Here is a 20,450-nt window from a genome sequence, read left to right on the forward strand (position 1 = left end):
TGATCTGAGTGTCCAGGATTCAAGCCCCTGTTCAGGTGACCAGTGATAGGCTCTGAAGTTCATTTGCCAAAGCCTCCTTTTTGCCCCCAAAACACAGGGGCACCAGGAACGGGACTGGTGCCCCTTCTTACATTTGACAGGCTGAGCCCTGACCTGGAAAAGCCGAAAACCCGTTCCACAGCTGAAATAGCTGGGAGAGCGTCAGACTGAAGATCTAAAGGTCCCAGATTTCAGTACAGTGCTGTGTCCTTCTTGACTCGACAGAGGAACTGAAAAGACTTGTGTCGCCCCACACACAACCGAAGTGTCTACCTCACATGCATATATTGCCAGCTGATGTATGACATCAGCTGTCACGGACCTTACCGTCATTCTGGGAACTCATCCTGATCTTGGGAAACCACTGATATGGTATTTATAGATATGTATTTCAACTCAAATCCTCAAATAAAAAAAACCCTAATCACACACACTTAACGTAAAAGGAGGTGACCGTCCAAGACGCAGAAGTCGGTCCCACCAAGACTTGAACTTGGATCACTGGATTCAGAGTCCAGAGTGCTAACCATTACACCATGGAACCGGCGATAGCAAGTGTCTGACATTGTCTGATCCCCAAGTACACAGTGTCAGACTACGATAAAGTTGACAGCATTCCATTATTTGATCGTTTTTTAGGGAAATTACGTTAAAAGGTTATAATCAAGTCAAAAGTCAGCCTATACGGACGGAGGGCTTGTCCAGGAGTTGAACCTGGGACCTCTCGCACCCGAAGCGAGAATCATACCACTAGACCAACAAGCCCTTGGTAGCTTGAGAGAGCGGCTGTTTGTTGCTGAGCATTTCGGCCGAAACGACAGGATTCCCTTGGTACCAAAATTGACATGATGCGATTGCATTGGTAAATTGCGTCGTCGTGGTTTTGACGTTTGTTATTGTTTTTAAGGGCAAAGAGTAACTTAGGTGCAAATTCTGCAGCTTTGCGGGCGCTGTGGCTGAGTCGGTCAAAGTGCCTGTCTCGTAAACAGGAGATTCTGGGTTCAAAGCCCAGCAGTGCCTTTAGGCTGTTTCCATGGCTCCTTCACGGCTACTTTTGAAACATTTCAAACCATGTTTTTCTATGAGAATCCTTGTTGCGTTGAAGAAAATCCCATCATTTCTGAAGGCAATAATACCCTGATCAATTTGGACACGACCGACCTACCGACTTCCGGCTTAGTCGAGGCAGAATATGTGAGCTCGCCTTGGACTGAGAAGATGTGGATGGAGAAAGAAGCTCCTGTCCTGAAATTGCCACCTCTAAGCTCCACTTACATTTGAAGTGCCCACTTGGACAAGCCAAATGTCTTCTGGACAAAAGTTCCACAGTCAGACGAGCAGTCCCTGTTCAGGTGACCAGTGATAGGCTCTGAGATTCATCTGCGAAGACCTCCTTTTAGCCGGCAAAAGACAAGGGCAACCCGCCCAGCCTGGTTACATTTGAAGAACTGAGGCCTGACTGGAAAAGCGGAAATGCTGTGTTGCAGCTGAAATAGCTCAGTTGGGAGAGCGTTAGACTGAAGATCTAAAGGTCCCTGGTTCAATCCCGGGTTTCAGCACAGTTGAAATGTTGTTCTTGCCTTGCCAGATCATTTAAAAAGCCTTGCTGAACGTGTCTCTGGTTAATGAGTGACACAGATTTTGTTCTGAAAATCCAGCGAACGTTCGGGGAGCTTACGATCCAAACACTACAATGGCACAAGTTGATGACGCCAAGGTGATATTTGAAAGCCCAACAGTGGCTCGGTTGTTTCCATGTTTGACGAAAATCCCATTTTTTCTGGAACTGGTCTTGTGTGCTACAATGCTCAGGAAAGGCCTTGTCAATTTGGACAATAGCTGGGCTCAGACTATTGACAATGTGTTCCAAATCAGGACCAAAGAGGCAGGCTTTGCATGTAGGTGAAGCAGCCTATCATTCACCGCCTGAACAGGGACTTGAACCCTGGACCCTCAGATTAAAAGTCTGATGCTCTACCAGCTGAGCTATCCAGGCCGCTCTTTGACATTAAAAAGTCACGTGACTGAAATTTTCTGGCATACAAGTGGCTGGATTTCTGGCTTCGCCATGGACATGCTCCCGAAATTGCCACCTATAAGACAGGCTTAGGTTGGACACTGCCCACACGGACTAGCCAAACACCTTCTGGGTAAAAGATTTTATGGTCAGATAAGACAAAGGTTGAGCCAGTCACTGACACATTCGACTTTTGATCTGAGTGTCCAGGATTCAAGCCCCTGTTCAGGTGACCAGTGATAGGCTCTGAAGTTCATTTGCCAAAGCCTCCTTTTTGCCCCCAAAACACAGGGGCACCAGGAACGGGACTGGTGCCCCTTCTTACATTTGACAGGCTGAGCCCTGACCTGGAAAAGCCGAAAACCCGTTCCACAGCTGAAATAGCTGGGAGAGCGTCAGACTGAAGATCTAAAGGTCCCAGATTTCAGTACAGTGCTGTGTCCTTCTTGACTCGACAGAGGAACTGAAAAGACTTGTGTCGCCCCACACACAACCGAAGTGTCTACCTCACATGCATATATTGCCAGCTGATGTATGACATCAGCTGTCACGGACCTTACCGTCATTCTGGGAACTCATCCTGATCTTGGGAAACCACTGATATGGTATTTATAGATATGTATTTCAACTCAAATCCTCAAATAAAAAAAACCCTAATCACACACACTTAACGTAAAAGGAGGTGACCGTCCAAGACGCAGAAGTCGGTCCCACCAAGACTTGAACTTGGATCACTGGATTCAGAGTCCAGAGTGCTAACCATTACACCATGGAACCGGCGATAGCAAGTGTCTGACATTGTCTGATCCCCAAGTACACAGTGTCAGACTACGATAAAGTTGACAGCATTCCATTATTTGATCGTTTTTTAGGGAAATTACGTTAAAAGGTTATAATCAAGTCAAAAGTCAGCCTATACAGACGGAGGGCTTGTCCAGGAGTTGAACCTGGGACCTCTCGCACCCGAAGCGAGAATCATACCACTAGACCAACAAGCCCTTGGTAGCTTGAGAGAGCGGCTGTTTGTTGCTGAGCATTTCGGCCGAAACGACAGGATTCCCTTGGTACCAAAATTGACATGATGCGATTGCATTGGTAAATTGCGTCGTCGTGGTTTTGACGTTTGTTATTGTTTTTAAGGGCAAAGAGTAACTTAGGTGCAAATTCTGCAGCTTTGCGGGCGCTGTGGCTGAGTCGGTCAAAGTGCCTGTCTCGTAAACAGGAGATTCTGGGTTCAAAGCCCAGCAGTGCCTTTAGGCTGTTTCCATGGCTCCTTCACGGCTACTTTTGAAACATTTCAAACCATGTTTTTCTATGAGAATCCTTGTTGCGTTGAAGAAAATCCCATCATTTCTGAAGGCAATAATACCCTGATCAATTTGGACACGACCGACCTACCGACTTCCGGCTTAGTCGAGGCAGAATATGTGAGCTCGCCTTGGACTGAGAAGATGTGGATGGAGAAAGAAGCTCCTGTCCTGAAATTGCCACCTCTAAGCTCCACTTACATTTGAAGTGCCCACTTGGACAAGCCAAATGTCTTCTGGACAAAAGTTCCACAGTCAGACGAGCAGTCCCTGTTCAGGTGACCAGTGATAGGCTCTGAGATTCATCTGCGAAGACCTCCTTTTAGCCGGCAAAAGACAAGGGCAACCCGCCCAGCCTGGTTACATTTGAAGAACTGAGGCCTGACTGGAAAAGCGGAAATGCTGTGTTGCAGCTGAAATAGCTCAGTTGGGAAAGCGTTAGACTGAAGATCTAAAGGTCCCTGGTTCAATCCCGGGTTTCAGCACAGTTGAAATGTTGTTCTTGCCTTGCCAGATCATTTAAAAAGCCTTGCTGAACGTGTCTCTGGTTAATGAGTGACACAGATTTCGTTCTGAAAATCCAGCGAACGTTCGGGGAGCTTACGATCCAAACACTACAATGGCACAAGTTGATGACGCCAAGGTGATATTTGAAAGCCCAACAGTGGCTCGGTTGTTTCCATGTTTGACGAAAATCCCATTTTTTCTGGAACTGGTCTTGTGTGCTACAATGCTCAGGACAAAGGCCTTGTCAATTTGGACAATAGCTGGGCTCAGACTATTGACAATGTGTTCCAAATCAGGACCAAAGAGGCAGGCTTTGCATGTAGGTGAAGCAGCCTATCATTCACCGCCTGAACAGGGACTTGAACCCTGGACCCTCAGATTAAAAGTCTGATGCTCTACCAGCTGAGCTATCCAGGCCGCTCTTTGACATTAAAAAGTCACGTGACTGAAATTTTCTGGCATACAAGTGGCTGGATTTCTGGCTTCGCCATGGACATGCTCCCGAAATTGCCACCTATAAGACAGGCTTAGGTTGGACACTGCCCACACGGACTAGCCAAACACCTTCTGGGTAAAAGATTTTATGGTCAGATAAGACAAAGGTTGAGCCAGTCACTGACACATTCGACTTTTGATCTGAGTGTCCAGGATTCAAGCCCCTGTTCAGGTGACCAGTGATAGGCTCTGAAGTTCATTTGCCAAAGCCTCCTTTTTGCCCCCAAAACACAGGGGCACCAGGAACGGGACTGGTGCCCCTTCTTACATTTGACAGGCTGAGCCCTGACCTGGAAAAGCCGAAAACCCGTTCCACAGCTGAAATAGCTGGGAGAGCGTCAGACTGAAGATCTAAAGGTCCCAGATTTCAGTACAGTGCTGTGTCCTTCTTGACTCGACAGAGGAACTGAAAAGACTTGTGTCGCCCCACACACAACCGAAGTGTCTACCTCACATGCATATATTGCCAGCTGATGTATGACATCAGCTGTCACGGACCTTACCGTCATTCTGGGAACTCATCCTGATCTTGGGAAACCACTGATATGGTATTTATAGATATGTATTTCAACTCAAATCCTCAAATAAAAAAAACCCTAATCACACACACTTAACGTAAAAGGAGGTGACCGTCCAAGACGCAGAAGTCGGTCCCACCAAGACTTGAACTTGGATCACTGGATTCAGAGTCCAGAGTGCTAACCATTACACCATGGAACCGGCGATAGCAAGTGTCTGACATTGTCTGATCCCCAAGTACACAGTGTCAGACTACGATAAAGTTGACAGCATTCCATTATTTGATCGTTTTTTAGGGAAATTACGTTAAAAGGTTATAATCAAGTCAAAAGTCAGCCTATACGGACGGAGGGCTTGTCCAGGAGTTGAACCTGGGACCTCTCGCACCCGAAGCGAGAATCATACCACTAGACCAACAAGCCCTTGGTAGCTTGAGAGAGCGGCTGTTTGTTGCTGAGCATTTCGGCCGAAACGACAGGATTCCCTTGGTACCAAAATTGACATGATGCGATTGCATTGGTAAATTGCGTCGTCGTGGTTTTGACGTTTGTTATTGTTTTTAAGGGCAAAGAGTAACTTAGGTGCAAATTCTGCAGCTTTGCGGGCGCTGTGGCTGAGTCGGTCAAAGTGCCTGTCTCGTAAACAGGAGATTCTGGGTTCAAAGCCCAGCAGTGCCTTTAGGCTGTTTCCATGGCTCCTTCACGGCTACTTTTGAAACATTTCAAACCATGTTTTTCTATGAGAATCCTTGTTGCGTTGAAGAAAATCCCATCATTTCTGAAGGCAATAATACCCTGATCAATTTGGACACGACCGACCTACCGACTTCCGGCTTAGTCGAGGCAGAATATGTGAGCTCGCCTTGGACTGAGAAGATGTGGATGGAGAAAGAAGCTCCTGTCCTGAAATTGCCACCTCTAAGCTCCACTTACATTTGAAGTGCCCACTTGGACAAGCCAAATGTCTTCTGGACAAAAGTTCCACAGTCAGACGAGCAGTCCCTGTTCAGGTGACCAGTGATAGGCTCTGAGATTCATCTGCGAAGACCTCCTTTTAGCCGGCAAAAGACAAGGGCAACCCGCCCAGCCTGGTTACATTTGAAGAACTGAGGCCTGACTGGAAAAGCGGAAATGCTGTGTTGCAGCTGAAATAGCTCAGTTGGGAGAGCGTTAGACTGAAGATCTAAAGGTCCCTGGTTCAATCCCGGGTTTCAGCACAGTTGAAATGTTGTTCTTGCCTTGCCAGATCATTTAAAAAGCCTTGCTGAAAGTGTCTCTGGTTAATGAGTGACACAGATTTCGTTCTGAAAATCCAGCGAACGTTCGGGGAGCTTACGATCCAAACACTACAATGGCACAAGTTGATGACGCCAAGGTGATATTTGAAAGCCCAACAGTGGCTCGGTTGTTTCCATGTTTGACGAAAATCCCATTTTTTCTGGAACTGGTCTTGTGTGCTACAATGCTCAGGAAAGGCCTTGTCAATTTGGACAATAGCTGGGCTCAGACTATTGACAATGTGTTCCAAATCAGGACCAAAGAGGCAGGCTTTGCATGTAGGTGAAGCAGCCTATCATTCACCGCCTGAACAGGGACTTGAACCCTGGACCCTCAGATTAAAAGTCTGATGCTCTACCAGCTGAGCTATCCAGGCCGCTCTTTGACATTAAAAAGTCACGTGACTGAAATTTTCTGGCATACAAGTGGCTGGATTTCTGGCTTCGCCATGGACATGCTCCCGAAATTGCCACCTATAAGACAGGCTTAGGTTGGACACTGCCCACACGGACTAGCCAAACACCTTCTGGGTAAAAGATTTTATGGTCAGATAAGACAAAGGTTGAGCCAGTCACTGACACATTCGACTTTTGATCTGAGTGTCCAGGATTCAAGCCCCTGTTCAGGTGACCAGTGATAGGCTCTGAAGTTCATTTGCCAAAGCCTCCTTTTTGCCCCCAAAACACAGGGGCACCAGGAACGGGACTGGTGCCCCTTCTTACATTTGACAGGCTGAGCCCTGACCTGGAAAAGCCGAAAACCCGTTCCACAGCTGAAATAGCTGGGAGAGCGTCAGACTGAAGATCTAAAGGTCCCAGATTTCAGTACAGTGCTGTGTCCTTCTTGACTCGACAGAGGAACTGAAAAGACTTGTGTCGCCCCACACACAACCGAAGTGTCTACCTCACATGCATATATTGCCAGCTGATGTATGACATCAGCTGTCACGGACCTTACCGTCATTCTGGGAACTCATCCTGATCTTGGGAAACCACTGATATGGTATTTATAGATATGTATTTCAACTCAAATCCTCAAATAAAAAAAACCCTAATCACACACACTTAACGTAAAAGGAGGTGACCGTCCAAGACGCAGAAGTCGGTCCCACCAAGACTTGAACTTGGATCACTGGATTCAGAGTCCAGAGTGCTAACCATTACACCATGGAACCGGCGATAGCAAGTGTCTGACATTGTCTGATCCCCAAGTACACAGTGTCAGACTACGATAAAGTTGACAGCATTCCATTATTTGATCGTTTTTTAGGGAAATTACGTTAAAAGGTTATAATCAAGTCAAAAGTCAGCCTATACGGACGGAGGGCTTGTCCAGGAGTTGAACCTGGGACCTCTCGCACCCGAAGCGAGAATCATACCACTAGACCAACAAGCCCTTGGTAGCTTGAGAGAGCGGCTGTTTGTTGCTGAGCATTTCGGCCGAAACGACAGGATTCCCTTGGTACCAAAATTGACATGATGCGATTGCATTGGTAAATTGCGTCGTCGTGGTTTTGACGTTTGTTATTGTTTTTAAGGGCAAAGAGTAACTTAGGTGCAAATTCTGCAGCTTTGCGGGCGCTGTGGCTGAGTCGGTCAAAGTGCCTGTCTCGTAAACAGGAGATTCTGGGTTCAAAGCCCAGCAGTGCCTTTAGGCTGTTTCCATGGCTCCTTCACGGCTACTTTTGAAACATTTCAAACCATGTTTTTCTATGAGAATCCTTGTTGCGTTGAAGAAAATCCCATCATTTCTGAAGGCAATAATACCCTGATCAATTTGGACACGACCGACCTACCGACTTCCGGCTTAGTCGAGGCAGAATATGTGAGCTCGCCTTGGACTGAGAAGATGTGGATGGAGAAAGAAGCTCCTGTCCTGAAATTGCCACCTCTAAGCTCCACTTACATTTGAAGTGCCCACTTGGACAAGCCAAATGTCTTCTGGACAAAAGTTCCACAGTCAGACGAGCAGTCCCTGTTCAGGTGACCAGTGATAGGCTCTGAGATTCATCTGCGAAGACCTCCTTTTAGCCGGCAAAAGACAAGGGCAACCCGCCCAGCCTGGTTACATTTGAAGAACTGAGGCCTGACTGGAAAAGCGGAAATGCTGTGTTGCAGCTGAAATAGCTCAGTTGGGAGAGCGTTAGACTGAAGATCTAAAGGTCCCTGGTTCAATCCCGGGTTTCAGCACAGTTGAAATGTTGTTCTTGCCTTGCCAGATCATTTAAAAAGCCTTGCTGAACGTGTCTCTGGTTAATGAGTGACACAGATTTCGTTCTGAAAATCCAGCGAACGTTCGGGGAGCTTACGATCCAAACACTACAATGGCACAAGTTGATGACGCCAAGGTGATATTTGAAAGCCCAACAGTGGCTCGGTTGTTTCCATGTTTGACGAAAATCCCATTTTTTCTGGAACTGGTCTTGTGTGCTACAATGCTCAGGACAAAGGCCTTGTCAATTTGGACAATAGCTGGGCTCAGACTATTGACAATGTGTTCCAAATCAGGACCAAAGAGGCAGGCTTTGCATGTAGGTGAAGCAGCCTATCATTCACCGCCTGAACAGGGACTTGAACCCTGGACCCTCAGATTAAAAGTCTGATGCTCTACCAGCTGAGCTATCCAGGCCGCTCTTTGACATTAAAAAGTCACGTGACTGAAATTTTCTGGCATACAAGTGGCTGGATTTCTGGCTTCGCCATGGACATGCTCCCGAAATTGCCACCTATAAGACAGGCTTAGGTTGGACACTGCCCACACGGACTAGCCAAACACCTTCTGGGTAAAAGATTTTATGGTCAGATAAGACAAAGGTTGAGCCAGTCACTGACACATTCGACTTTTGATCTGAGTGTCCAGGATTCAAGCCCCTGTTCAGGTGACCAGTGATAGGCTCTGAAGTTCATTTGCCAAAGCCTCCTTTTTGCCCCCAAAACACAGGGGCACCAGGAACGGGACTGGTGCCCCTTCTTACATTTGACAGGCTGAGCCCTGACCTGGAAAAGCCGAAAACCCGTTCCACAGCTGAAATAGCTGGGAGAGCGTCAGACTGAAGATCTAAAGGTCCCAGATTTCAGTACAGTGCTGTGTCCTTCTTGACTCGACAGAGGAACTGAAAAGACTTGTGTCGCCCCACACACAACCGAAGTGTCTACCTCACATGCATATATTGCCAGCTGATGTATGACATCAGCTGTCACGGACCTTACCGTCATTCTGGGAACTCATCCTGATCTTGGGAAACCACTGATATGGTATTTATAGATATGTATTTCAACTCAAATCCTCAAATAAAAAAAACCCTAATCACACACACTTAACGTAAAAGGAGGTGACCGTCCAAGACGCAGAAGTCGGTCCCACCAAGACTTGAACTTGGATCACTGGATTCAGAGTCCAGAGTGCTAACCATTACACCATGGAACCGGCGATAGCAAGTGTCTGACATTGTCTGATCCCCAAGTACACAGTGTCAGACTACGATAAAGTTGACAGCATTCCATTATTTGATCGTTTTTTAGGGAAATTACGTTAAAAGGTTATAATCAAGTCAAAAGTCAGCCTATACGGACGGAGGGCTTGTCCAGGAGTTGAACCTGGGACCTCTCGCACCCGAAGCGAGAATCATACCACTAGACCAACAAGCCCTTGGTAGCTTGAGAGAGCGGCTGTTTGTTGCTGAGCATTTCGGCCGAAATGACAGGATTCCCTTGGTACCAAAATTGACATGATGCGATTGCATTGGTAAATTGCGTCGTCGTGGTTTTGACGTTTGTTATTGTTTTTAAGGGCAAAGAGTAACTTAGGTGCAAATTCTGCAGCTTTGCGGGCGCTGTGGCTGAGTCGGTCAAAGTGCCTGTCTCGTAAACAGGAGATTCTGGGTTCAAAGCCCAGCAGTGCCTTTAGGCTGTTTCCATGGCTCCTTCACGGCTACTTTTGAAACATTTCAAACCATGTTTTTCTATGAGAATCCTTGTTGCGTTGAAGAAAATCCCATCATTTCTGAAGGCAATAATACCCTGATCAATTTGGACACGACCGACCTACCGACTTCCGGCTTAGTCGAGGCAGAATATGTGAGCTCGCCTTGGACTGAGAAGATGTGGATGGAGAAAGAAGCTCCTGTCCTGAAATTGCCACCTCTAAGCTCCACTTACATTTGAAGTGCCCACTTGGACAAGCCAAATGTCTTCTGGACAAAAGTTCCACAGTCAGACGAGCAGTCCCTGTTCAGGTGACCAGTGATAGGCTCTGAGATTCATCTGCGAAGACCTCCTTTTAGCCGGCAAAAGACAAGGGCAACCCGCCCAGCCTGGTTACATTTGAAGAACTGAGGCCTGACTGGAAAAGCGGAAATGCTGTGTTGCAGCTGAAATAGCTCAGTTGGGAGAGCGTTAGACTGAAGATCTAAAGGTCCCTGGTTCAATCCCGGGTTTCAGCACAGTTGAAATGTTGTTCTTGCCTTGCCAGATCATTTAAAAAGCCTTGCTGAACGTGTCTCTGGTTAATGAGTGACACAGATTTTGTTCTGAAAATCCAGCGAACGTTCGGGGAGCTTACGATCCAAACACTACAATGGCACAAGTTGATGACGCCAAGGTGATATTTGAAAGCCCAACAGTGGCTCGGTTGTTTCCATGTTTGACGAAAATCCCATTTTTTCTGGAACTGGTCTTGTGTGCTACAATGCTCAGGAAAGGCCTTGTCAATTTGGACAATAGCTGGGCTCAGACTATTGACAATGTGTTCCAAATCAGGACCAAAGAGGCAGGCTTTGCATGTAGGTGAAGCAGCCTATCATTCACCGCCTGAACAGGGACTTGAACCCTGGACCCTCAGATTAAAAGTCTGATGCTCTACCAGCTGAGCTATCCAGGCCGCTCTTTGACATTAAAAAGTCACGTGACTGAAATTTTCTGGCATACAAGTGGCTGGATTTCTGGCTTCGCCATGGACATGCTCCCGAAATTGCCACCTATAAGACAGGCTTAGGTTGGACACTGCCCACACGGACTAGCCAAACACCTTCTGGGTAAAAGATTTTATGGTCAGATAAGACAAAGGTTGAGCCAGTCACTGACACATTCGACTTTTGATCTGAGTGTCCAGGATTCAAGCCCCTGTTCAGGTGACCAGTGATAGGCTCTGAAGTTCATTTGCCAAAGCCTCCTTTTTGCCCCCAAAACACAGGGGCACCAGGAACGGGACTGGTGCCCCTTCTTACATTTGACAGGCTGAGCCCTGACCTGGAAAAGCCGAAAACCCGTTCCACAGCTGAAATAGCTGGGAGAGCGTCAGACTGAAGATCTAAAGGTCCCAGATTTCAGTACAGTGCTGTGTCCTTCTTGACTCGACAGAGGAACTGAAAAGACTTGTGTCGCCCCACACACAACCGAAGTGTCTACCTCACATGCATATATTGCCAGCTGATGTATGACATCAGCTGTCACGGACCTTACCGTCATTCTGGGAACTCATCCTGATCTTGGGAAACCACTGATATGGTATTTATAGATATGTATTTCAACTCAAATCCTCAAATAAAAAAAACCCTAATCACACACACTTAACGTAAAAGGAGGTGACCGTCCAAGACGCAGAAGTCGGTCCCACCAAGACTTGAACTTGGATCACTGGATTCAGAGTCCAGAGTGCTAACCATTACACCATGGAACCGGCGATAGCAAGTGTCTGACATTGTCTGATCCCCAAGTACACAGTGTCAGACTACGATAAAGTTGACAGCATTCCATTATTTGATCGTTTTTTAGGGAAATTACGTTAAAAGGTTATAATCAAGTCAAAAGTCAGCCTATACGGACGGAGGGCTTGTCCAGGAGTTGAACCTGGGACCTCTCGCACCCGAAGCGAGAATCATACCACTAGACCAACAAGCCCTTGGTAGCTTGAGAGAGCGGCTGTTTGTTGCTGAGCATTTCGGCCGAAACGACAGGATTCCCTTGGTACCAAAATTGACATGATGCGATTGCATTGGTAAATTGCGTCGTCGTGGTTTTGACGTTTGTTATTGTTTTTAAGGGCAAAGAGTAACTTAGGTGCAAATTCTGCAGCTTTGCGGGCGCTGTGGCTGAGTCGGTCAAAGTGCCTGTCTCGTAAACAGGAGATTCTGGGTTCAAAGCCCAGCAGTGCCTTTAGGCTGTTTCCATGGCTCCTTCACGGCTACTTTTGAAACATTTCAAACCATGTTTTTCTATGAGAATCCTTGTTGCGTTGAAGAAAATCCCATCATTTCTGAAGGCAATAATACCCTGATCAATTTGGACACGACCGACCTACCGACTTCCGGCTTAGTCGAGGCAGAATATGTGAGCTCGCCTTGGACTGAGAAGATGTGGATGGAGAAAGAAGCTCCTGTCCTGAAATTGCCACCTCTAAGCTCCACTTACATTTGAAGTGCCCACTTGGACAAGCCAAATGTCTTCTGGACAAAAGTTCCACAGTCAGACGAGCAGTCCCTGTTCAGGTGACCAGTGATAGGCTCTGAGATTCATCTGCGAAGACCTCCTTTTAGCCGGCAAAAGACAAGGGCAACCCGCCCAGCCTGGTTACATTTGAAGAACTGAGGCCTGACTGGAAAAGCGGAAATGCTGTGTTGCAGCTGAAATAGCTCAGTTGGGAGAGCGTTAGACTGAAGATCTAAAGGTCCCTGGTTCAATCCCGGGTTTCAGCACAGTTGAAATGTTGTTCTTGCCTTGCCAGATCATTTAAAAAGCCTTGCTGAACGTGTCTCTGGTTAATGAGTGACACAGATTTCGTTCTGAAAATCCAGCGAACGTTCGGGGAGCTTACGATCCAAACACTACAATGGCACAAGTTGATGACGCCAAGGTGATATTTGAAAGCCCAACAGTGGCTCGGTTGTTTCCATGTTTGACGAAAATCCCATTTTTTCTGGAACTGGTCTTGTGTGCTACAATGCTCAGGAAAGGCCTTGTCAATTTGGACAATAGCTGGGCTCAGACTATTGACAATGTGTTCCAAATCAGGACCAAAGAGGCAGGCTTTGCATGTAGGTGAAGCAGCCTATCATTCACCGCCTGAACAGGGACTTGAACCCTGGACCCTCAGATTAAAAGTCTGATGCTCTACCAGCTGAGCTATCCAGGCCGCTCTTTGACATTAAAAAGTCACGTGACTGAAATTTTCTGGCATACAAGTGGCTGGATTTCTGGCTTCGCCATGGACATGCTCCCGAAATTGCCACCTATAAGACAGGCTTAGGTTGGACACTGCCCACACGGACTAGCCAAACACCTTCTGGGTAAAAGATTTTATGGTCAGATAAGACAAAGGTTGAGCCAGTCACTGACACATTCGACTTTTGATCTGAGTGTCCAGGATTCAAGCCCCTGTTCAGGTGACCAGTGATAGGCTCTGAAGTTCATTTGCCAAAGCCTCCTTTTTGCCCCCAAAACACAGGGGCACCAGGAACGGGACTGGTGCCCCTTCTTACATTTGACAGGCTGAGCCCTGACCTGGAAAAGCCGAAAACCCGTTCCACAGCTGAAATAGCTGGGAGAGCGTCAGACTGAAGATCTAAAGGTCCCAGATTTCAGTACAGTGCTGTGTCCTTCTTGACTCGACAGAGGAACTGAAAAGACTTGTGTCGCCCCACACACAACCGAAGTGTCTACCTCACATGCATATATTGCCAGCTGATGTATGACATCAGCTGTCACGGACCTTACCGTCATTCTGGGAACTCATCCTGATCTTGGGAAACCACTGATATGGTATTTATAGATATGTATTTCAACTCAAATCCTCAAATAAAAAAAACCCTAATCACACACACTTAACGTAAAAGGAGGTGACCGTCCAAGACGCAGAAGTCGGTCCCACCAAGACTTGAACTTGGATTACTGGATTCAGAGTCCAGAGTGCTAACCATTACACCATGGAACCGGCGATAGCAAGTGTCTGACATTGTCTGATCCCCAAGTACACAGTGTCAGACTACGATAAAGTTGACAGCATTCCATTATTTGATCGTTTTTTAGGGAAATTACGTTAAAAGGTTATAATCAAGTCAAAAGTCAGCCTATACAGACGGAGGGCTTGTCCAGGAGTTGAACCTGGGACCTCTCGCACCCGAAGCGAGAATCATACCACTAGACCAACAAGCCCTTGGTAGCTTGAGAGAGCGGCTGTTTGTTGCTGAGCATTTCGGCCGAAACGACAGGATTCCCTTGGTACCAAAATTGACATGATGCGATTGCATTGGTAAATTGCGTCGTCGTGGTTTTGACGTTTGTTATTGTTTTTAAGGGCAAAGAGTAACTTAGGTGCAAATTCTGCAGCTTTGCGGGCGCTGTGGCTGAGTCGGTCAAAGTGCCTGTCTCGTAAACAGGAGATTCTGGGTTCAAATCCCAGCAGTGCCTTTAGGCTGTTTCCATGGCTCCTTCACGGCTACTTTTGAAACATTTCAAACCATGTTTTTCTATGAGAATCCTTGTTGCGTTGAAGAAAATCCCATCATTTCTGAAGGCAATAATACCCTGATCAATTTGGACACGACCGACCTACCGACTTCCGGCTTAGTCGAGGCAGATTATGTGAGCTCGCCTTGGACTGAGAAGATGTGGATGGAGAAAGAAGCTCCTGTCCTGAAATTGCCACCTCTAAGCTCCACTTACATTTGAAGTGCCCACTTGGACAAGCCAAATGTCTTCTGGACAAAAGTTCCACAGTCAGACGAGCAGTCCCTGTTCAGGTGACCAGTGATAGGCTCTGAGATTCATCTGCGAAGACCTCCTTTTAGCCAGCAAAAGACAAGGGCAACCCGCCCAGCCTGGTTACATTTGAAGAACTGAGGCCTGACTGGAAAAGCGGAAATGGTGTGTTGCAGCTGAAGTAGCTCAGTTGGGAGAGCGTTAGACTGAAGATCTAAAGGTCCCTGGTTCAATCCCGGGTTTCAGCACAGTTGAAATGTTGTTCTTGCCTTGCCAGATCATTTCAAAAGCCTTGCTGAACGTGTCTCTGGTTAATGAGTGACACAGATTTCGTTCTGAAAATCCAGCGAACGTTCGGGGAGCTTACGATCCAAACACTACAATGGCACAAGTTGATGACGCCAAGGTGATATTTGAAAGCCCAACAGTGGCTCGGTTGTTTCCATGTTTGACGAAAATCCCATTTTTTCTGGAACTGGTCTTGTGTGCTACAATGCTCAGGACAAAGGCCTTGTCAATTTGGACAATAGCTGGGCTCAGACTATTGACAATGTGTTCCAAATCAGGACCAAAGAGGCAGGCTTTGCATGTAGGTGAAGCAGCCTATCATTCACCGCCTGAACAGGGACTTGAACCCTGGACCCTCAGATTAAAAGTCTGATGCTCTACCAGCTGAGCTATCCAGGCCGCTCTTTGACATTAAAAAGTCACGTGACTGAAATTTTCTGGCATACAAGTGGCTGGATTTCTGGCTTCGCCATGGACATGCTCCCGAAATTGCCACCTATAAGACAGGCTTAGGTTGGACACTGCCCACACGGACTAGCCAAACACCTTCTGGGTAAAAGATTTTATGGTCAGATAAGACAAAGGTTGAGCCAGTCACTGACACATTCGACTTTTGATCTGAGTGTCCAGGATTCAAGCCCCTGTTCAGGTGACCAGTGATAGGCTCTGAAGTTCATTTGCCAAAGCCTCCTTTTTGCCCCCAAAACACAGGGGCACCAGGAACGGGACTGGTGCCCCTTCTTACATTTGACAGGCTGAGCCCTGACCTGGAAAAGCCGAAAACCCGTTCCACAGCTGAAATAGCTGGGAGAGCGTCAGACTGAAGATCTAAAGGTCCCAGATTTCAGTACAGTGCTGTGTCCTTCTTGACTCGACAGAGGAACTGAAAAGACTTGTGTCGCCCCACACACAACCGAAGTGTCTACCTCACATGCATATATTGCCAGCTGATGTATGACATCAGCTGTCACGGACCTTACCGTCATTCTGGGAACTCATCCTGATCTTGGGAAACCACTGATATGGTATTTATAGATATGTATTTCAACTCAAATCCTCAAATAAAAAAAACCCTAATCACACACACTTAACGTAAAAGGAGGTGACCGTCCAAGACGCAGAAGTCGGTCCCACCAAGACTTGAACTTGGATTACTGGATTCAGAGTCCAGAGTGCTAACCATTACACCATGGAACCGGCGATAGCAAGTGTCTGACATTGTCTGATCCCCAAGTACACAGTGTCAGACTACGATAAAGTTGACAGCATTCCATTATTTGATCGTTTTTTAGGGAAATTACGTTAAAAGGTTATAATCAAGTCAAAAGTCAGCCTATACAGACGGAGGGCTTGTCCAGGAGTTGAACCTGGGACCTCTCGCACCCGAAGCGAGAATCATACCACTAGACCAACAAGCCCTTGGTAGCTTAAGAGAGCGGCTGTTTGTTGCTGAGCATTTCGGCCGAAACGACAGGATTCCCTTGGTACCAAAATTGACATGATGCGATTGCATTGGTAAATTGCGTCGTCGTGGTTTTGACGTTTGTTATTGTTTTTAAGGGCAAAGAGTAACTTAGGTGCAAATTCTGCAGCTTTGCGGGCGCTGTGGCTGAGTCGGTCAAAGTGCCTGTCTCGTAAACAGGAGATTCTGGGTTCAAAGCCCAGCAGTGCCTTTAGGCTGTTTCCATGGCTCCTTCACGGCTACTTTTGAAACATTTCAAACCATGTTTTTCTATGAGAATCCTTGTTGCGTTGAAGAAAATCCCATCATTTCTGAAGGCAATAATACCCTGATCAATTTGGACACGACCGACCTACCGACTTCCGGCTTAGTCGAGGCAGAATATGTGAGCTCGCCTTGGACTGAGAAGATGTGGATGGAGAAAGAAGCTCCTGTCCTGAAATTGCCACCTCTAAGCTCCACTTACATTTGAAGTGCCCACTTGGACAAGCCAAATGTCTTCTGGACAAAAGTTCCACAGTCAGACGAGCAGTCCCTGTTCAGGTGACCAGTGATAGGCTCTGAGATTCATCTGCGAAGACCTCCTTTTAGCCGGCAAAAGACAAGGGCAACCCGCCCAGCCTGGTTACATTTGAAGAACTGAGGCCTGACTGGAAAAGCGGAAATGCTGTGTTGCAGCTGAAATAGCTCAGTTGGGAGAGCGTTAGACTGAAGATCTAAAGGTCCCTGGTTCAATCCCGGGTTTCAGCACAGTTGAAATGTTGTTCTTGCCTTGCCAGATCATTTCAAAAGCCTTGCTGAACGTGTCTCTGGTTAATGAGTGACACAGATTTCGTTCTGAAAATCCAGCGAACGTTCGGGGAGCTTACGATCCAAACACTACAATGGCACAAGTTGATGACGCCAAGGTGATATTTGAAAGCCCAACAGTGGCTCGGTTGTTTCCATGTTTGACGAAAATCCCATTTTTTCTGGAACTGGTCTTGTGTGCTACAATGCTCAGGACAAAGGCCTTGTCAATTTGGACAATAGCTGGGCTCAGACTATTGACAATGGGTTCCAAATCAGGACCAGCTTTGCATGTAGGTGAAGCAGCCTATCATTCACCGCCTGAACAGGGACTTGAACCCTGGACCCTCAGATTACAAGTCTGATGGTCTACCAGCTGAGCTATCCAGGCCGCTCTTTGACATTAAAAAGTCACGTGACTGAAATTTTCTGGCATACAAGTGGCTGGATTTCTGGCTTCGCCATGGACATGCTCCCGAAATTGCCACCTATAAGACAGGCTTAGGTTGGACACTGCCCACACGGACTAGCCAAACACCTTCTGGGTAAAAGATTTTATGGTCAGATAAGACAAAGGTTGAGCCAGTCACTGACACATTCGACTTTTGATCTGAGTGTCCAGGATTCAAGCCCCTGTTCAGGTGACCAGTGATAGGCTCTGAAGTTCATTTGCCAAAGCCTCCTTTTTGCCCCCAAAACACAGGGGCACCAGGAACGGGACTGGTGCCCCTTCTTACATTTGACAGGCTGAGCCCTGACCTGGAAAAGCCGAAAACCCGTTCCACAGCTGAAATAGCTGGGAGAGCGTCAGACTGAAGATCTAAAGGTCCCAGATTTCAGTACAGTGCTGTGTCCTTCTTGACTCGACAGAGGAACTGAAAAGACTTGTGTCGCCCCACACACAACCGAAGTGTCTACCTCACATGCATATATTGCGGACCTTACCGTCATTCTGGGAACTCATCCTGATCTTGGGAAACCACTGATATGGTATTTATAGATATGTATTTCAACTCAAATCCTCAAATAAAAAAACCCTAATCACACACACTTAACGTAAAAGGAGGTGACCGTCCAAAACGCAGAAGTCGGTCCCACCAAGACTTGAACTTGGATCACTGGATTCAGAGTCCAGAGTGCTAACCATTACACCATGGAACCGGCGATAGCAAGTGTCTGACATTGTCTGATCCCCAAGTACACAGTGTCAGACTACGATAAAGTTGACAGCATTCCATTATTTGATCGTTTTTTAGGGAAATTACGTTAAAAGGTTATAATCAAGTCAAAAGTCAGCCTATACAGACGGAGGGCTTGTCCAGGAGTTGAACCTGGGACCTCTCGCACCCTAAGCGAGAATCATACCACTAGACCAACAAGCCCTTGGTAGCTTGAGAGGGCGGCTGTTTGTTGCTGAGAATTTCGGCCGAAACGACAGGATTCCCTTGGTACCAAAATTGACATGATGCGATTGCATTGGTAAATTGCGTCGTCGTGGTTTTGACGTTTGTTATTGTTTTTAAGGGCAAAGAGTAATTTAGGTGCAAATTCTGCAGCTTTGCGGGCGCTGTGGCTGAGTCGGTCAAAGTGCCTGTCTCGTAAACAGGAGATTCTGGGTTCAAATCCCAGCAGTGCCTTTAGGCTGTTTCCATGGCTTCTTCACGGCTACTTTTGAAACATTTCAAACCATGTTTTTCTATGAGAATCCTTGTTGCGTTGAAGAAAATCCCATCATTTCTGAAGGCAATAATACCCTGATCAATTTGGACACGACCGACCTACCGACTTCCGGCTTAGTCGAGGCAGATTATGTGAGCTCGCCTTGGACTGAGAAGATGTGGATGGAGAAAGAAGCTCCTGTCCTGAAATTGCCACCTCTAAGCTCCACTTACATTTGAAGTGCCCACTTGGACAAGCCAAATGTCTTCTGGACAAAAGTTCCACAGTCAGACGAGCAGTCCCTGTTCAGGTGACCAGTGATAGGCTCTGAGATTCATCTGCGAAGACCTCCTTTTAGCCGGCAAAAGACAAGGGCAACCCGCCCAGCCTGGTTACATTTGAAGAACTGAGGCCTGACTGGAAAAGCGGAAATGCTGTGTTGCAGCTGAAGTAGCTCAGTTGGGAGAGCGTTAGACTGAAGATCTAAAGGTCACTGGTTCAATCCCGGGTTTCAGCACAGTTGAAATGTTGTTCTTGCCTTGCCAGATCATTTCAAAAGCCTTGCTGAACGTGTCTCTGGTTAATGAGTGATTTGTTCTGAAAATCCAGCGAACGTTCGGGGAGCTTACGATCCAAACACTACAATGGCACAAGTTAATGACGCCAAGGTGATATTTGAAAGCCCAACAGTGGCTCGGTTGTTTCCATGTTTGACGAAAATCCCATTTTTTCTGGAACTGGTCTTGTGTGCTACAATGCTCAGGACAAAGGCCTTGTCAATTTGGACAATAGCTGGGCTCAGACTATTGACAATGTGTTCCAAATCAGGACCAAAGAGGCAGGCTTTGCATGTAGGTGAAGCAGCCTATCATTCACCGCCTGAACAGGGACTTGAACCCTGGACCCTCAGATTAAAAGTCTGATGCTCTACCAGCTGAGCTATCCAGGCCGCTCTTTGACATTAAAAAGTCACGTGACTGAAATTTTCTGGCATACAAGTGGCTGGATTTCTGGCTTCGCCATGGACATGCTCCCGAAATTGCCACCTATAAGACAGGCTTAGGTTGGACACTGCCCACACGGACTAGCCAAACACCTTCTGGGTAAAAGATTTTATGGTCAGATAAGACAAAGGTTGAGCCAGTCACTGACACATTCGACTTTTGATCTGAGTGTCCAGGATTCAAGCCCCTGTTCAGGTGACCAGTGATAGGCTCTGAAGTTCATTTGCCAAAGCCTCCTTTTTGCCCCCAAAACACAGGGGCACCAGGAACGGGACTGGTGCCCCTTCTTACATTTGACAGGCTGAGCCCTGACCTGGAAAAGCCGAAAACCCGTTCCACAGCTGAAATAGCTGGGAGAGCGTCAGACTGAAGATCTAAAGGTCCCAGATTTCAG

At 47.0% G+C, this 20,450-nt stretch overlaps 39 non-coding genes across 39 annotated transcripts; 15 read left to right on the top strand and 24 right to left on the bottom strand.

The window, feature by feature from the left end:
- Nucleotides 1-511: 511 nt before the first annotated feature.
- On the bottom strand, nucleotides 512-583 carry trnaq-cug (transfer RNA glutamine (anticodon CUG)). The gene has a single exon. It is a non-coding gene; the product is annotated as a tRNA-Gln (tRNA).
- A 149-nt stretch (nucleotides 584-732) lies between these two features.
- trnap-cgg (transfer RNA proline (anticodon CGG)) lies at nucleotides 733-804 on the bottom strand. Its single transcript has one exon. It is a non-coding gene; the product is annotated as a tRNA-Pro (tRNA).
- Nucleotides 805-985: 181 nt separating this feature from the next.
- trnat-cgu (transfer RNA threonine (anticodon CGU)) lies at nucleotides 986-1,059 on the top strand. The gene has a single exon. It is a non-coding gene; the product is annotated as a tRNA-Thr (tRNA).
- A 466-nt stretch (nucleotides 1,060-1,525) lies between these two features.
- trnaf-gaa (transfer RNA phenylalanine (anticodon GAA)) lies at nucleotides 1,526-1,598 on the top strand. The gene has a single exon. It is a non-coding gene; the product is annotated as a tRNA-Phe (tRNA).
- Nucleotides 1,599-1,962: 364 nt separating this feature from the next.
- Nucleotides 1,963-2,035, bottom strand: trnak-uuu (transfer RNA lysine (anticodon UUU)). The gene has a single exon. It is a non-coding gene; the product is annotated as a tRNA-Lys (tRNA).
- A 726-nt stretch (nucleotides 2,036-2,761) lies between these two features.
- trnaq-cug (transfer RNA glutamine (anticodon CUG)) lies at nucleotides 2,762-2,833 on the bottom strand. The gene has a single exon. It is a non-coding gene; the product is annotated as a tRNA-Gln (tRNA).
- A 149-nt stretch (nucleotides 2,834-2,982) lies between these two features.
- On the bottom strand, nucleotides 2,983-3,054 carry trnap-cgg (transfer RNA proline (anticodon CGG)). Its single transcript has one exon. It is a non-coding gene; the product is annotated as a tRNA-Pro (tRNA).
- Nucleotides 3,055-3,235: 181 nt separating this feature from the next.
- Nucleotides 3,236-3,309, top strand: trnat-cgu (transfer RNA threonine (anticodon CGU)). Its single transcript has one exon. It is a non-coding gene; the product is annotated as a tRNA-Thr (tRNA).
- A 905-nt stretch (nucleotides 3,310-4,214) lies between these two features.
- Nucleotides 4,215-4,287, bottom strand: trnak-uuu (transfer RNA lysine (anticodon UUU)). Its single transcript has one exon. It is a non-coding gene; the product is annotated as a tRNA-Lys (tRNA).
- Nucleotides 4,288-5,013: 726 nt separating this feature from the next.
- On the bottom strand, nucleotides 5,014-5,085 carry trnaq-cug (transfer RNA glutamine (anticodon CUG)). Its single transcript has one exon. It is a non-coding gene; the product is annotated as a tRNA-Gln (tRNA).
- Nucleotides 5,086-5,234: 149 nt separating this feature from the next.
- Nucleotides 5,235-5,306, bottom strand: trnap-cgg (transfer RNA proline (anticodon CGG)). The gene has a single exon. It is a non-coding gene; the product is annotated as a tRNA-Pro (tRNA).
- A 181-nt stretch (nucleotides 5,307-5,487) lies between these two features.
- Nucleotides 5,488-5,561, top strand: trnat-cgu (transfer RNA threonine (anticodon CGU)). Its single transcript has one exon. It is a non-coding gene; the product is annotated as a tRNA-Thr (tRNA).
- A 466-nt stretch (nucleotides 5,562-6,027) lies between these two features.
- Nucleotides 6,028-6,100, top strand: trnaf-gaa (transfer RNA phenylalanine (anticodon GAA)). Its single transcript has one exon. It is a non-coding gene; the product is annotated as a tRNA-Phe (tRNA).
- Nucleotides 6,101-6,464: 364 nt separating this feature from the next.
- trnak-uuu (transfer RNA lysine (anticodon UUU)) lies at nucleotides 6,465-6,537 on the bottom strand. The gene has a single exon. It is a non-coding gene; the product is annotated as a tRNA-Lys (tRNA).
- A 726-nt stretch (nucleotides 6,538-7,263) lies between these two features.
- Nucleotides 7,264-7,335, bottom strand: trnaq-cug (transfer RNA glutamine (anticodon CUG)). Its single transcript has one exon. It is a non-coding gene; the product is annotated as a tRNA-Gln (tRNA).
- A 149-nt stretch (nucleotides 7,336-7,484) lies between these two features.
- Nucleotides 7,485-7,556, bottom strand: trnap-cgg (transfer RNA proline (anticodon CGG)). Its single transcript has one exon. It is a non-coding gene; the product is annotated as a tRNA-Pro (tRNA).
- Nucleotides 7,557-7,737: 181 nt separating this feature from the next.
- On the top strand, nucleotides 7,738-7,811 carry trnat-cgu (transfer RNA threonine (anticodon CGU)). Its single transcript has one exon. It is a non-coding gene; the product is annotated as a tRNA-Thr (tRNA).
- Nucleotides 7,812-8,277: 466 nt separating this feature from the next.
- trnaf-gaa (transfer RNA phenylalanine (anticodon GAA)) lies at nucleotides 8,278-8,350 on the top strand. The gene has a single exon. It is a non-coding gene; the product is annotated as a tRNA-Phe (tRNA).
- Nucleotides 8,351-8,716: 366 nt separating this feature from the next.
- On the bottom strand, nucleotides 8,717-8,789 carry trnak-uuu (transfer RNA lysine (anticodon UUU)). Its single transcript has one exon. It is a non-coding gene; the product is annotated as a tRNA-Lys (tRNA).
- A 726-nt stretch (nucleotides 8,790-9,515) lies between these two features.
- Nucleotides 9,516-9,587, bottom strand: trnaq-cug (transfer RNA glutamine (anticodon CUG)). The gene has a single exon. It is a non-coding gene; the product is annotated as a tRNA-Gln (tRNA).
- A 149-nt stretch (nucleotides 9,588-9,736) lies between these two features.
- On the bottom strand, nucleotides 9,737-9,808 carry trnap-cgg (transfer RNA proline (anticodon CGG)). Its single transcript has one exon. It is a non-coding gene; the product is annotated as a tRNA-Pro (tRNA).
- A 181-nt stretch (nucleotides 9,809-9,989) lies between these two features.
- Nucleotides 9,990-10,063, top strand: trnat-cgu (transfer RNA threonine (anticodon CGU)). Its single transcript has one exon. It is a non-coding gene; the product is annotated as a tRNA-Thr (tRNA).
- A 466-nt stretch (nucleotides 10,064-10,529) lies between these two features.
- On the top strand, nucleotides 10,530-10,602 carry trnaf-gaa (transfer RNA phenylalanine (anticodon GAA)). Its single transcript has one exon. It is a non-coding gene; the product is annotated as a tRNA-Phe (tRNA).
- Nucleotides 10,603-10,966: 364 nt separating this feature from the next.
- trnak-uuu (transfer RNA lysine (anticodon UUU)) lies at nucleotides 10,967-11,039 on the bottom strand. Its single transcript has one exon. It is a non-coding gene; the product is annotated as a tRNA-Lys (tRNA).
- A 726-nt stretch (nucleotides 11,040-11,765) lies between these two features.
- Nucleotides 11,766-11,837, bottom strand: trnaq-cug (transfer RNA glutamine (anticodon CUG)). Its single transcript has one exon. It is a non-coding gene; the product is annotated as a tRNA-Gln (tRNA).
- A 149-nt stretch (nucleotides 11,838-11,986) lies between these two features.
- Nucleotides 11,987-12,058, bottom strand: trnap-cgg (transfer RNA proline (anticodon CGG)). Its single transcript has one exon. It is a non-coding gene; the product is annotated as a tRNA-Pro (tRNA).
- Nucleotides 12,059-12,239: 181 nt separating this feature from the next.
- trnat-cgu (transfer RNA threonine (anticodon CGU)) lies at nucleotides 12,240-12,313 on the top strand. Its single transcript has one exon. It is a non-coding gene; the product is annotated as a tRNA-Thr (tRNA).
- Nucleotides 12,314-12,779: 466 nt separating this feature from the next.
- On the top strand, nucleotides 12,780-12,852 carry trnaf-gaa (transfer RNA phenylalanine (anticodon GAA)). The gene has a single exon. It is a non-coding gene; the product is annotated as a tRNA-Phe (tRNA).
- A 364-nt stretch (nucleotides 12,853-13,216) lies between these two features.
- trnak-uuu (transfer RNA lysine (anticodon UUU)) lies at nucleotides 13,217-13,289 on the bottom strand. Its single transcript has one exon. It is a non-coding gene; the product is annotated as a tRNA-Lys (tRNA).
- A 947-nt stretch (nucleotides 13,290-14,236) lies between these two features.
- trnap-cgg (transfer RNA proline (anticodon CGG)) lies at nucleotides 14,237-14,308 on the bottom strand. Its single transcript has one exon. It is a non-coding gene; the product is annotated as a tRNA-Pro (tRNA).
- A 181-nt stretch (nucleotides 14,309-14,489) lies between these two features.
- On the top strand, nucleotides 14,490-14,563 carry trnat-cgu (transfer RNA threonine (anticodon CGU)). The gene has a single exon. It is a non-coding gene; the product is annotated as a tRNA-Thr (tRNA).
- Nucleotides 14,564-15,468: 905 nt separating this feature from the next.
- trnak-uuu (transfer RNA lysine (anticodon UUU)) lies at nucleotides 15,469-15,541 on the bottom strand. Its single transcript has one exon. It is a non-coding gene; the product is annotated as a tRNA-Lys (tRNA).
- A 947-nt stretch (nucleotides 15,542-16,488) lies between these two features.
- On the bottom strand, nucleotides 16,489-16,560 carry trnap-cgg (transfer RNA proline (anticodon CGG)). Its single transcript has one exon. It is a non-coding gene; the product is annotated as a tRNA-Pro (tRNA).
- A 181-nt stretch (nucleotides 16,561-16,741) lies between these two features.
- trnat-cgu (transfer RNA threonine (anticodon CGU)) lies at nucleotides 16,742-16,815 on the top strand. Its single transcript has one exon. It is a non-coding gene; the product is annotated as a tRNA-Thr (tRNA).
- Nucleotides 16,816-17,281: 466 nt separating this feature from the next.
- trnaf-gaa (transfer RNA phenylalanine (anticodon GAA)) lies at nucleotides 17,282-17,354 on the top strand. The gene has a single exon. It is a non-coding gene; the product is annotated as a tRNA-Phe (tRNA).
- A 357-nt stretch (nucleotides 17,355-17,711) lies between these two features.
- On the bottom strand, nucleotides 17,712-17,784 carry trnat-ugu (transfer RNA threonine (anticodon UGU)). The gene has a single exon. It is a non-coding gene; the product is annotated as a tRNA-Thr (tRNA).
- A 698-nt stretch (nucleotides 17,785-18,482) lies between these two features.
- On the bottom strand, nucleotides 18,483-18,554 carry trnaq-cug (transfer RNA glutamine (anticodon CUG)). Its single transcript has one exon. It is a non-coding gene; the product is annotated as a tRNA-Gln (tRNA).
- Nucleotides 18,555-18,703: 149 nt separating this feature from the next.
- On the bottom strand, nucleotides 18,704-18,775 carry trnap-agg (transfer RNA proline (anticodon AGG)). Its single transcript has one exon. It is a non-coding gene; the product is annotated as a tRNA-Pro (tRNA).
- A 181-nt stretch (nucleotides 18,776-18,956) lies between these two features.
- trnat-cgu (transfer RNA threonine (anticodon CGU)) lies at nucleotides 18,957-19,030 on the top strand. Its single transcript has one exon. It is a non-coding gene; the product is annotated as a tRNA-Thr (tRNA).
- The last annotated feature ends 1,420 nt before the right edge of the window (nucleotides 19,031-20,450 follow it).

Source organism: Dunckerocampus dactyliophorus, chromosome 13, assembly GCF_027744805.1.
Source record: "Dunckerocampus dactyliophorus isolate RoL2022-P2 chromosome 13, RoL_Ddac_1.1, whole genome shotgun sequence".
NCBI lineage: Eukaryota > Metazoa > Chordata > Actinopteri > Syngnathiformes > Syngnathidae > Dunckerocampus > Dunckerocampus dactyliophorus.